Source organism: Gymnoscopelus microlampas (genome assembly GCF_963454915.1).
Source record: "Gymnoscopelus microlampas genome assembly, chromosome: 18".
Taxonomy (NCBI): Eukaryota; Metazoa; Chordata; class Actinopteri; order Myctophiformes; family Myctophidae; genus Gymnoscopelus; species Gymnoscopelus microlampas.
This window is the reverse complement of record NC_139955.1, coordinates 42,939,821-42,952,980: the sequence shown is the minus strand read 5'-3', so window position 1 is coordinate 42,952,980 and position 13,160 is coordinate 42,939,821. Positions and strand designations below refer to the sequence as shown.

The 13,160-nt window shown below is 41.9% G+C and overlaps 1 protein-coding gene across 1 annotated transcript in view; it reads left to right on the top strand.

The window, feature by feature from the left end:
- Nucleotides 1-11,463, top strand: part of LOC311033786 (PDZ and LIM domain protein 3-like) — an 87,496-nt gene extending 76,033 nt beyond the window's left edge. Inside the window, exon 7 of the mRNA XM_084041441.1 lies at nucleotides 11,449-11,463. The gene's annotated coding sequence lies outside the window, so the exon portion shown is untranslated. The remainder of the gene's footprint in view (nucleotides 1-11,448) is intronic.
- Nucleotides 11,464-13,160: the final 1,697 nt, after the last annotated feature.

Sequence of the window (13,160 nt, the reverse complement as noted above, 5' to 3'; positions counted from 1 at the left end):
TGTATAAACATACCATGTTATTGTGCATTCAATACTAAGCTATTAAAATGTGTCATGTTATGTTTAAAGACATATTGACATTTTTGGGAAAAAAAAGAACAAAACGTTTTTAAAATGTTTTTTTTATTTTTTAAATCAAACAACAATTTCGCGGACCCCATTCAGTACCTCCGCGGACCCCCTGTTGAAGACCTCTGTACTAACCTACCGACCGAGATGACTTATATAAAGTTACGTTTTGGTTTCCGTTTCGGACCATGTCGGAGGCGTGCAGTCTCAAGCGAACTGGAGCCACGCCAGGCACCACCGAGCGAGTTACCGCGACGAACGATGCGACGTTCGCTTGAGCCTTCTCAGTGCCGTCCGAGTTATATACCACAGAATGGTAAATCATGTTGTGGGGACTGCTCTGCCTCCGGGTAGGACAGTATCTCCTGATTACGCCCAATGAATGGTCTGATAAAACGTGACAATCTCCCATTCAGTGCATTGATAAGCGTTCGAAGCCGGTAACCCTAAACGCGACGCTACAAAAACTGTGAATAAGTCTTCAATACACCTCATTCTCCCTGCCACGCATTGTATAGGAGGAGGAAGGGGAGTTGGAAGGGCTTCACTGTGTGTGTGTGTGTGTGTGTGTGTGTGTGTGTGTGTGTGTGTGTGTGTATTGCGTTCATGTGTTTGCGCGCTGATAAGAGAAGGGAGCGAGCGAGCGAGCGCCGGTTTGACTTTGAAGGTTGTGTAGCGACGTTCGGCCCGGGTTTGGCTCCCGCGGTCTCGGCGGGCGGACGTGTGTTCAATTAACTCTGATGAGGAGCGTTGGATTTATTTGTTAGGAGAGACGCTGGCAAAGTGTTTTATCATCGGGGTCCAATTGTTTTCGCTATACTCTGTGAGTGGAGTGTTGAGTGTGCATGATGTGTATGTACGCCAGTGGTGTAAAGTAAATAAGTACATGTACTCAAGTACTGTACTTAAATAACATTTTGAGGTATTTTTTACTTTACTGGAGTAGTTCCAATTTTCAGTACTTTTACTTCTACTCCACTACATCTCAAAGGCAAATATTGTACTTTTACTCCACTACAATTATTTGAAAACTTTAGTTACTAGTTACTTTGCAAATATCAATTATTAATTATAAAACAGATATTAACCACTTTAGCCCCATTTTATTTGAAAATAGCAGATCTACAAGCTCACAACGCGTCGCGATGCGACGCGTTGTGAGCTTGTAGATCTGCTATTTTCAAACATTTTAGTACTTTTACTTTTGGTACTTTAAGTACATTTTGATACCAATACTTTTGTACTTTTACTCAAGTAAGTATTGAATTCCGGACTTTTACTTGTAATGGAGTATTTCTATATTGCAGTATTGATACTTTTACTTAAGTAAATTATCTGAGTACTTTTTCCACCACTGATGTCAGAGTTTTCATCCCAATAGAACGGATTAAACGACATCTTAACCACATTAACTCGGCCGTTCCTATTTTGGGCATGTCATTATAGGCGGGAATGGTCAGAAAGCTTATAGGCCTACAGTACTGTATGTCGTTGCTGTTCTGGCAGAAACCACTTACCTCCATATTTTACCTTTTTATGTTTGATTTTTGTAAATGAACGCTCTACTTCGTCATTTACAGTGTCACTCAAAATGAGCAAAAATAGTAGTTCTACAACCTCAAAATGTGTCACGGTGCAATGCGTTTTGAGCTTGTAGATCTGCCATTTTTTTGATTCACCAGGATCCTGGATGGCTCGGGTTTCCTGTCTGTGGCACCACAAAATGACCCTTTACGTGTCATTGTCTATTCACAGCTTTGGCTTTAATTAAATTATGCTTTTTAAACCTTTTTCATTACCATAATTTAAGTCACTGAAATGGAATTTCATACCATATTGAAGTGGCTTATTAACTCAAAACAAACCTCTATGCTTTGAGAATGGACATCACTGATGTCTAGTATATACACAGTGAGTCATAGTGGAGTGGAATTGTTTACAGCGATTGCTATGATTTGCTTGCACATTTTGGCAAAAAATGATTGGCTCACAGTTTGTAAACAAAAGTTCCGTTCTCACAAAATGTGCTTGGCTCAACAACGTGGGCATCAACAAAAGAAAAACAAACCTGCGTTTCCGTGACAACCTGCCAGGAATCGTGGCAGGCCAGCTGTGTGATCACGCTGACGGCAGGGACATTCTCTACGCTAAATCTCAGAGGCAAATATTGTAGGCCTACTTTATACTCCACGACAATTATTTGAACATTTACGCTACGAGTTACTTTGTAGATTTACATTATTAATACAAAAGACACATTAACTATTCTTGGTCCCCTCCAAATCTCCGTCAAAAATAACCCCATGTATAAGCTCACAATGTGCCGTATCGCGACACATTGTGCGTTAAAAAAAGTACGTATACTTTGGTATTGTAAGTATTTTCAATTCTCTTTTATTCAAGTCAAGTTTTGAATACACGACTTTCACTTGTGACAGAGTATTTTGACATTGTGGTTTTGCTACTTTTACTTCAAAAAACTTTAAAAAACTAAATAAAATCTGAGAACTTCTTCCACCCCTGGTTGTTGCTGATTACAAGCATGTGTCTTGGCTCTGGGTTTTAAACAATAATGCAGTTGATTCATTCCACAGCAGCATTGGCGTAGCTGTCGGCCAGAAACCTCATATCTCCATATTTGTTTTTAACTTTTTACAGTACATTTCGTTTGTTTGTTTCCTGTAAATGAATGCTCTGCTTCATCATACCAGAGTGTCACACAGCGACAATTTGTTGTTCTTGTGCTATGGAGAGGTCAGTTTGTCTTCTCCAGTGTTGATTTTGACAGCAAATTTTGATTTAGTTTTAGTCATAGTGTTTTGAATAAAATTCCATTTAGTTTTAGGCATATTTTAGTCATCTGAAATGTTTTAGTTTTAGTCGACTAAATATCATAAGATTATAGTCGACTAAAATGTTTTTTGGCGCTGCCTTGATGGCGTCGTAATGGCTGATTTTACACTTGGTTCCTTGCCGAAAATAGTAGATCTACAAGCTCACAACGCTTGTAGATCTGATATTTTCAGCATGCACACCCTAGCGCAACCAAACATAAGATGACTTGTCTTTTAGGGATCTCTTCTCCACTCGTCCCTCACTAACATTTTACTCAAGTTTTTTTTTTTATACGAAATTGTCAATATATTTAGTCATAGTTTTAGTCATCATAGCTTAGTTTTTATTGAGTGTTTATTTAGTTTTCGTCAGTGAAGAAAGGTAGTCGACCAACATTTTTCGTCGTAGTTTTAGTCGACGAACTCAACACTGGTCTTCTCGTTTCAAACGAGCCACTCCGGGGTTCACAGAGACCTCCTCCTTGCTCAGGCAGACCATCCGTTCAGTTCATATTATCCCTCTTTTACTCATGGGGAACCTCTTTCTTTTGACCCTTGTGGTTACACTCAACTTATGTTAATTAATAGACATTTTAATCAATCTGTATGGAGCAGGGGTTCCCAAACCGTTCAGCTCGAGACCCAACATTTCTTATGAAAAAATAAAATAATAATTGATATATATATTTTGTGAAAATATATTGTAGATCAGCTATTTTTGGTGACGAGATTTGGTGTAGAGTGAAAAAAAGTGCGTTGCAACTCAGTCGATGGTTTGATGTGGTTAAACACACACACGCACGCACGCACGTACACACATACATAAAAGACAACAGGGAGGGTTGAAGTCCCAGGAGACAGCGGCATGTCACAGGCTATAAAACACAGCCAATAATCAATATGTGAACTCAATGAACAACCAGAACAACATCCTGGGAAGAGGCTCCGCATCCTCAAGGTCAGGTTAAGGTTAGAGTATAGAGGTTAAGGTTAGGGGGGAAAGGTTAAGTTTAGGGTTAGGTGTCAGGATCCGTCTCTTGTGTTTTTATTTTGTGTCCAAAACCGTTCCTTTTCAGGATTCAAACAAAAGTAGCAGATCTACACGCTCAAAACGCGTCGCTTAGCGTTTCAAGCTTGGGGACCTGCTATTTTTTGGTGCTTTTGTGAGACGCTGTAGTATGATCAAGTAGGGCGTTAATTTAGGAAAAAGTTAAAATATAGAGATAGGAGTTCTCTGCCCGACAGCAACTATATCTACGTTTGAATGCCAGACATTTAACACTTCCTCCACTCGTGATGTCACCACTCTACAGTTCCACGTAGGGTCACGTTTTTAAAGTAATCTTAATTATATGGAAAAAATAAACTGATATATTGTTGCTTAGATATGGACCAGTATTTAAATATCAAACGTTGTCCGTTATCTGTTGCCCTAACTAATTGGAAGACATACAATTGGGTATCATCTGTGTGTGAGTTTTTGAGTTTGAGTTTTATTTATTATTACATAAAGAGTTAAAAACAGAAGAAAAAATACATATAACCATTTTGTGCAGGAGAAGTTTAGAAGCCTATAGAGGCTTATAGAGAACTTCCCCTTTCTGTAAAATCGGACGTATAAAAAAGTATACAGTACATATTATTTTTGAAAAAATACCAGTAATATAGTCAAGAGATATGCATAAATGCAAACATACACACAGTACATGCATACATAAACACCTACCCACTTGCCTACAAACCTGCTTACACACCCACATAGCCACATGCATATATAGATGTACAGAGACCTATTTATCTATGTACAAGTACATGTATGTATGCATGTGGTTATGTGGGTGTGTACTAGGCATGTTTGTAGGCAGATGGTAGGTGGTTATACCGTACACAGCACTGTCTCCCAAACAGTGGGTCGGGGGGGGGGGGGCAGGGGGTCCCCAGCAAAATGAGTTAACATAGCGTCACAATCATTTTAACCACTTAGCATTGGCTATTCAAAAATAGCAGATATACAAGCTCATAGCGAGTGCCGTGCTATGAGCTTGTAGATCTGCTATTTTTGAAAAATCTTCAAAATGTGTGCATAGCCTTGAATATATATATATATATATATATATATATATATATATATATATACAGTATATATATATATGGGTATATTGGGTGAACTACTCCTTTAACAACACAAATCTTGTATGGGGGGGGTCCCTTGGCACAAAATATTTTCAGATCGGGGTCATATTAATATATAATTATGGGGTCCTTGACATGAAAAAGTTGGAGAACCACTGATGTAGACAGTCCTGCAAGATTGCATTAAGTGGACACAGTATTCATGGTGCAATCTACCCCCCCCCCCCCCCCCAACACTCCAGAGAAGCACCTTTTCCAGTTGACCGGTCACAATGCTAATAGCTTCAAGTTCACAGCAAATTCATTAGAAAATCGTCAATCCCATTTAACTGTTTCAAGGACTGCTCTCTGCTAAACAGAATTGTGATGTTTTATTACAGTACGATGGGCAACCCCAAGGTGTGAGTGTGTTATGGCAGTGGTCCTCAAACTGTGGCTCGGGGGACCCCCAGGGGGGGTACCAAAATTATTGTTGGGGGTCCCCAGATGTTAGCTTAATGTGCAACATTGTTTTCTCACTCATCAGAAAATAATGACACAAAACATCAAGCAAAGTAAATGAATTGAATCCTGACCGTCAGGTCAAAATTCGTGTCAGATCCTGTGTCTAGGTGAGACATGACCTTTGACACGATCTAAATGTCTCTAAATAGAAGAGCTGGGGGACAAAATACCACCACCCCAATTGTATACGTTATATTGCATTAACATACTCTACCATACAGATTGGGCACAATTCCATTTTATTCATTACAAAAAGTTAAGTAAATACTATTTCAAAAGTAAACATGTTAAAGTAAATGTTCTGCATTGCTGTATTAAATAAAGCATATAGAGCCTAGGTGAATTTTCACCAACAACGACAAGCCCAAAATAGGGACACCACGCAGGGTCAATGTGGTTAAGCATTTAAGGTGAAATTATGCACAATTACAACCACACAAAAGACGCTTGGGGTTCTTAATAATTGGCTGTCTAGCTAGCACACGCCACGTGTTACAATCTTGTAACCAACGACAAAACAAACAGGCATATTTTGAATAAAACAAAGAGGCGTTGTTGATTTAAGTTAATTTGCACGAGAGCCTAAATCAGGTCAAAGTAGGAGGGGGGGGGGTGGGGGGGGGGCTGTCAACCTTTTGCTTGTAGACAACATGTCGTGGCGTTGTCGGCAGGACTGTTTCTGCGCGTAGAGAGGTAGACGTGTCTGTGTTAATACCTCCTCTTCCTCTGTTGTTTTTTTTTGTCCCTTCATTGTCATTCTGCCAGGAGTCGAGTACTTTTAATTATGCTGCAAGATCCCCCCCCCACCCCCGCCTGCATCCCCCTCCCCCCGCCCGAAACCTCCTCTCGCCGCCTTCTTCCTTTTTTCCCCTCTCGTTTCATCTCCTCTCTCTCTCTCCCTCTCAGTCCGTCTATCTGTTTCTTTCTCCTCTCCTCTCTCTCTCTGCCCCTCTCTCTCTCTCTCTCTCTCTCTCTCTCTCTCCCTCCCTCCCCCTCTCTCTCTCTCTCTTCATTTACAATCTCCGGCTCGCTCCCTCTTTCTCAAATTCCATTTGGGTGTCTTGCGTTTGGCAGGACATGCTGAGCTAGTGCCAAGGCAATAATGAGATCTGTCAAGTGCCGACAAATGAACAGGTGAGGCAGACGCGGCGAGAGAGAGAGAGAGAGAGAGAGAGGGAGAGGGGGAGACGCGTGGAGAGAGAGAGAGAGAGAGGGAGAGGGGGAGACGCGTGGAGAGAGAGGGAGAGAGGGGGAGAGAGAAGACGTGAATATGAAGTACTAGAAACCGCTGTGAGCGGTGACAGGCGGCACACATACGCTTGGACGCACGGGTACACACGCTCCACCCCTTCTGTCTCTCTCTCTCTCTCTCTCTCTCTCTCTCCCTCTCTTCTTAACCCTCTCTCACCTTCTCCTCTCTCAATCGCTCTCTCTCTCTCTCTCTCTCCCTTCGTCGCCTTTTATTATATCGTCGCTGTGGTTCAGAAACCTCTCATCTCCGTATTCAAACTTCGTATATGAACGCCCTGCTTAACCACATACTGCAACGTCACACAAAAGCATCAAAAGTAGCAGATCTACAAGCTTGAAACGCGCCGCTTCGCGCCGCGTTTCAAGCTTGTAGATCTGCTACTTTTGATGCTTTTGAATTTTGAATCCTGAAAAGTAACAGTTGTGGAGTTACAGATGTGCCACTTCAAAACTTCACACGTTACTGTTCTTTCCCTGAAAGTGCCCTGAAAATGCATTTTTTTCCTCCCTGTTCTGCCCTTAAAAATGCACTGTTTTGCCCCTGAAAAGAAGTTGTCACTACACACCCCCGTTTTTCCCTTCAACAGACATCCATATACATGAGAGCAAAATAATGTGTGTTGAAGAAGGTGTCAGACTCATTATGAGGCGAAAGGTGATTTGAAGAGGTCCTTGACCAGTTGCTCAAATTAATTAGCATCATAAAAGCAGTGATCATCAAAATAATTCAGCATTTTAAATGCCCTTCTTTGTCCCTCTTATTGCCCTGGGAATCCCCTGAAAATGTACTGTCTTGGCGATGGCAGGACATTTGAAGTTTTGAAATGGCACATCTGTATGAGGTTTCCACCCGACTGAGATGATATGTTTTTCCTCTAATACAGTAGAATGCTCAGTGTTTATCTCAACTCTGAAGAACCCGTGCGTCCAAATGGACGCACGGGTACCCAGTGGTGTAAAGTAACTAAGTACATTTACTCAAGTACTGTACTTAAGTACAATTTTGAGGTATTTGTACTTTACTTGAGTATTTACAATTTCCAATACTTTTACTTCTAGTCCACTACATCTCAGAGGCAAATATTGTACTTTCACTCCACTACAATTATTTGAAAACTTTAGTTACTAGTTAGTCTTTTCAGATATACATTATGATATTATGAAAAATACATTAACCACTTTAGCCCTATTTTATACCTAGGCTATTTGAAAATAGCAGATCTACAAGCTCACAACGCGTCGCATCGCGACGCGTTGTGAGCTTGTAGATCTGCTATTTTCAAACATTTAGCACTTTTACTTTTAGTACTTTAAGTACATTTTGATGCCAATACTTTTGTACTTTTACTCAAGTCAATTTTGCATTCAGGACCTTTACTTGTAACAGAGTACTTCTACATTGCAGTATGCAGTATTGATACTTTTACTTAAGTAAAACATTTGAGAACTTTTTCCACCACTGCCCGGGGTACCCACGCTCCACCCTCTCTCTCTCCCCCTCCCTCTCTCTCTCTCTTCTTAACTCTCCCTCACCTTTTCTCTCTCTCTATCGCTCTCTCTCCTCCTGTTGCTTCCTATCGTATGTTTGTATAGAGTAAAATACTCTGTGTTTTTTTGGGGCGGTGTAACCGCCCCCTATAAGTGAGTTTTGGACACTGACCAATCCTGCACCGTGATTGGCCAATAGTCTACAACACAGTCTACACCCCTAACCCTTCCACAGTCAATGCAAATCTATACTTTTGCAAAGTCAGCCAATCACATTACAGCTAGTGTCATCACCACTAACTGTAATGCGATTGGCTGACTTTGCAAATTCAGGACTGTGATTGGCTAGCGAAACACATGACACATGTGCAGCCCTATGAATAGCAGTATGGACTTAAAAAAAAGTCATTTATCCTTTTTTTAAAGTGAGTCATGTTGTGATGACCACACACCGCCCACTTCACACTGGGTGTGATTTTTTTCCCTCCAATTTAGTCGTTAGGCCAATGGACTCCTCCCCTCACACATTTGACTCCTCCCCTCACACATTTGACTCCTCCCCTCACACCTTTCTGTGTTGTCACTGCTGTCGTATCCGACCTACCGACTCACCTGCCAGTGAGGAGCCCCCACCGAGAGGACGTAGAGCCTCCATCCTCCCGCCCCAACAACAGTGACAAATAATAATCGCCCAGCTTCCCCCCCCCCCCCCCACCCCCACCCCAATAATAGGGATTTTTCATGCAGGCCTTTTGTATTGTAATGGAGTTTAGTTTTTGCTTGCTTGTCGTTTTACATTGCTGCATTGGTACTTCTACTTAAAGCAAAGGATTCCTTCCTTCCACCTCTGTATCTCATAAATACGCTGCACGTGCATTTGTGTATATAGCTAGACAAACGCACACACACACACACACACACACATACACACACACACACGCATATGCGGGCCGAAGCACAAGCGCACATCAGCCTAGAGTACAATGCATAAAATATGTAACACACACACACACACACACACACACACACACACACACACACACACACACACACACACACACACACACACACACACACACACACACACACACACACACACACGTGCAGGGAAAGGGAGAAAGCTCTGTTCTCTATCATGCTGTCAGAGTATCGTCTCCATCTCCTGTCGGCTCTATTTGCCGAGTCTGTCGTCCATAAATTACACACAGCCTTTCCCCACGCAGCAATGCTGCCAAGTGCATTATCCAACTTATACAGCGGCCGGTTAATGCCATCTGCAGCGCGCACGCACACACACACACACACACACACACACACACACACACACACACACACACACACACACACACACACACACACACACACACACACACACACACACACACACACACACGCACACACACACACAGTAAGTATTACTATACTTGTGAGGACATTCACATTTTAGGAATAACATTTTATGAATGCCATTCTGAAATGTTTTGGGGCATTTTTTTTAACCGTAAGCCTATAGAGCCGAAAAATAGCCGATCTACAAGCTCACAATTATTCGGTGCATGACACTGGCATGCAACTAAGTATGTGTTTGACTCTAATTCCAACCCCTAAAACAAACCTCTAGATGTCTAATCCTAATCCCAACCTGAATCTTTTTGTATTTGAAAGCCTATCCCTGAAAATCTTTATTCAACCAAAAAACAACCATTTATCTCGTGAGTACCAGGACAACCAGTCCTCACCAATGTCTGTTTTGTCACGCACATACCAGTAGGCTAGAAGAAGGCCTAGACACACACGCTCACGCACACATTTATTTATTATCAGATCTACATGCTCACAACTGTTGCTATTTTTTATCATACTCTTGTATGATGAAGTATAGGGCAGTGGTTCTCAAACTTTTTCATGTCAAGGACCCCCAAAGTTATACACTTATTAGCCCGCGGACCCCCATTTGAAAAGATAAGCCAGGGACCTCAATAAGAGAAGTTTTTTACGGCTCTCTAGCAGTGATTCTCAACCATTTTAATTTCAAGGACCCCCAGTTTGACATGCATTAGGCTACGGACCCCCATTTAATGGCATTTATACCTCTGGGAACCCAATTTTAACTCTGAGAGTGTACAAATGGAACCAAATGGACCCGTTAGGGTCCATTTGGTTCCATTTGTACACTCTCAGAGTTACAGACTCATAAGGGTCCATTTGGTTCCTGTCCATCATTTAGCTGGGGACCCCCTGGAACCCCCTCAGGTACCCCTGGGGGTCCCCGGACCCCACTTTGAGAACCAACGGTATAGGGCATTAATAAATGTTAAATGTTAGAATAAAGTTACATAAAAAGAAATATGGAGAAACATGTTTTATGCCTGACAGCAATGAAATATCCACGCACGCACGAGCACGAGATAAACAGAGGTAATCCATGCTTATGCATGGAAAAGGCGGAGGCAGAGAGATGGGGGGGGGGGAAATGGGTACAACACTACATTCAAATCCTTAGTGTTAAATCTCAAAAGTGTTCGCAGCCCACCCATCTGCCCACTTATGGGCGGGCCGTGTGCATTTTCAGAGCATGTTTATTTTAATGATCAGTCAATCGATTGTGTTCCAGTTTGGATCAATGGAAAGACATAGTAATACCTTATGGTTATTATCTGCCGGTATCACAAAAGAAGCTGCACTTTAAAAGTTTTAAAAGGTTTTGCCAATTATTGATTGACTGATTGATTGCTGTTAATGTATTAGCCAGCACCAGAGGCGTTGCTAGGTCTCTACTAGGTTGGGGGCTTAGCCCCCCAGGCAACGGACACATGCACGCCCACGCAGCGCGCGTGCATGTGTCCCGCGGATTTCGCCGGATTTGGGTACTTTTTCCCCACGTTTTTTGTTACTTTATTTCTGTGTTAAGGGTGGGGTTAGGTAGGGTCGAATCGTAACGCGTTGTGAGCTTGTAGATCTGCTATTTTAAAAAAATCTTGAAAATGTGTGCATATCTTTGAATATATATATTTTTAAAGCGAACATTTTTACCTCAAATCTTTGCTTCTGGGGGGTCCCTGGCACAAGACATTTTCAGAGGGGGGGTCCGATGCCAAATGTATATCAATTTAGGGGTCCTTGGCATGAAAAAGGTTGAAAACCACTTGAAGTAGGGTGTTAATTTATGGACAAAAAACACAAAAAGTTAAAATACGGAGATACGAGGTTTCTGCCCGACAACAACAACCATAATGTGTGTGCGTGCGTGCGTGTGTGCACTGCAGACACGTGTTCGTGCGCCGCGCACATCACATCACATGTCAAGGAGAGAGGGAAGAAGGGTTTGACTGGGGATCTGGTGAGCGAGATGGATTGGAGCGGCAGAGAGAGAAAACTGCTACTCCCCGTGTGTTTCTTTTCATTACGGCACCGAGAACAGCTGACAGAGAATATGCAAAGAGGTTGTTTTACAACCATTTCTACTGGCTCCAATCATCCCCGTGAAGTGAGTCCAACACATAAACAGGTCCTAGCTTATAGCCCATTGAGACCTGGAACGCATCTGTGTCACTTTTTGATTTGAGCTATAAAAAAAAAAAGCATTATTTTACACTTTTGGCTATTCAAAAATAGCAGATATACAAGCTCATAGCACGGCACCGAGAGGCTACGTAGCGCGGCTACGAGCTTGTAGATCTGCTATTTTTTTTAAATTATGAAAATGTGTGCAAATCTTAATAAAGCAAACATTTTTAACTCAAATCCTTGCTTCTGGGGGTCCCTGGAACAACATATTTTGAGATGGGGGTCGGCGGCAAAAGAAATATAATTTTGGGGGTCCTTGACATGAAAAAGTTTGAGAACCACTGATATAGAAACATACGTTTTTTTCAGAATACTGTTGGGATTTAGAAGACATTTTGTAGAATCGGCTTCAGGTCTTAATGGGCTAGACGCTCTGTGCCAGCCTTATTACAGCTCAACTGTTTTCAATTAGCTTGGAGTTTTTTGTTTCCCCCGGTTGTCGACGGCGTACATTTTTCCAGCCGCAATTAGTTTTCCTTTCGGAGCTTTTGTTTTCACGGGGGCCGTCGTCGTTGTTGTCTTTTCCTTGTCATTTGGGCGTTTCCAATCAGGGCAAGGCCCGGATATGGTGAATATTATGAGAAACATTGTAAGCTCTCCCGCAAGCTGACTGACGGGGGCCCATTGTTTATAGGTTGTATTGTTTTAGGCGCGTATACACACTGTGGTTTCTCGGGAAGATGGTGTGGTCCAACGACCCACCAACACAGGTTCTGTTTAGTGTAACAGCCACTGTACATTTCTCTCTGCACAATCGTTCAGTGACAACGACGTTTCTGGACCCCGCAAAAAAATGTTTAAAAGTGAGGTTAAATTAGGTAACGGAGCCTGATTCGCTGAATAGAGTTTATGTAGCTGTTTACAGGGAAGGAGGTAAGGCCATCCTAATGTTATAGCTCTGAAATGTGTGCCAAATAAAAGGAGAGCTGTCGTTTGTTTGCGTAAACCCTAGTTTTGGGGGTTCAAATATAAGGATTTTAGGCATAGTTTTTTAGGGGTTGGTTTTAGGTCTAAGATTATCATTACAAATCTATGTTTGAGCCTGTGTTTCAACTTAAGGTTAGATTTAGGCATCGTTTTTTTGTGAGGTTAGTAGTTAGTTACTTACAATCAACGATTGACTCAAGATGGACCGTGTCTTTGGACCAAGTCGTTGCATGTTCACACACGCAACGCTTTTGAGATCCAAAACTTTTTCAACGGTTCTGTGCAACGCACACAGTCACAATGTTTTCTCTGGCGACCAGGCTCGTAGCAGAGCCTTTCCATGTGACTCTTTTTGAATGGAAAGCAACCTTGTGTTTACTCCTGTGT